Here is a 1,328-nt window from a genome sequence, read left to right as displayed (position 1 = left end):
AAGGCATCTTGTAGACATCCAAGATATCACCACTGGCATCAGCTGGATCTCATCATTACACAAAGATCCTTTCTGAATTCTGTTCAACTGACCCGTAGTTACCACAGCGTGGATTGTGACACAGATCATTCACAAATAAGAAGCAGGGTGAGGATTCTGCCTAAAAAAGTCCATCACTCCAAGAAAATGGGCCGACCAAGCATTAACACTGCCAGAACCTCGGACCCTACACTGCGACAATGTTTTGCTGTTTCCGTCGAAGTTGCCTACAGTAGCTGCCCAACCTCCTCTGCTGAAAGTAGGTGGAATTATATCAGGGAAGCTTTGTATACCACATCAATAGATACTTTCGGCATGAGAGAAAGGCAAAATCCAGATTGGTTCAATGCTGGGCTCTCAGAGCTGGAAACAGTTATCGAAACAAACCGTGCAGCTCTGATGCAATACAAGAGTGATTCTTCTACAAAGTCACTCGAAGAACTCAGAAAGGCAAGAAATGAAACCCAACTGACTGCCAGACGCTGTGCAAATAGGTATTGGCAGGAAATCTGTCAGCGTATCCAGTCAGCTGCTGACAGTGGCGACACCCGTGGGATGTATGCCGGTTTGAAGAAGGCCCTCGGTCCATCTGCAACCAAGTCAGCCCCTCTGAAATCAACTACTGGAGGTCTCATCAAGGACCAAAGCAAGCAAATGGATACATGGGTACTACCAGGATCTGTACTCACGAGAGACCACGGTAGCTGAGGCTGCAATGGAGGGTGTCAAGATCTTGCCAGTCATGTGTGAACTTGACAGTCTGCCATGTATAGCAGAGCTCACCAAGTATATTGACTCCCTAGCAAGTAACAAGGCTCCGGGAAAAGACGGCATCCCCTTAGAGATCATCAAAACAGGCAAAAACACCATCCTGCTTCGGCACCTTCATGAGCTTCTGTGTCAGTGCTTGGAAGAGGGTACAGTCCCTCAGGATATGCGGGATGCTAACATCATTACGCTTTACAAAAACAAAGGTGACCGGGGTGATTGCAACAAATACCGTGGAATATCTTTTCTAAGCACTGTTGGAAATGCCTCTGTTCGCATTATCCTGTCCAGGCTACAACTGCTTGCTTCTCGAATTTATCCAGAATCGCAGTGTGACTTTAGAAGAAGCAGATCAACTATTGACATGATATTCTCCATACGCCAACTTCAGGAGAAGTCCAGAGAGCAGAAATGCCATTATATATGGCCTTCATTGATCGGCTTTTGACTTGGTAAGTAGAAAAGGCCTCTTCATCCTGCTCCAAAAAATCGGATGTCCACCAAAGCTGCTGAGGATAATC

This window comes from Octopus sinensis, linkage group LG10, assembly GCF_006345805.1.
Source record: "Octopus sinensis linkage group LG10, ASM634580v1, whole genome shotgun sequence".
NCBI lineage: Eukaryota > Metazoa > Mollusca > Cephalopoda > Octopoda > Octopodidae > Octopus > Octopus sinensis.
This window is presented reverse-complemented; position numbering follows the sequence as displayed.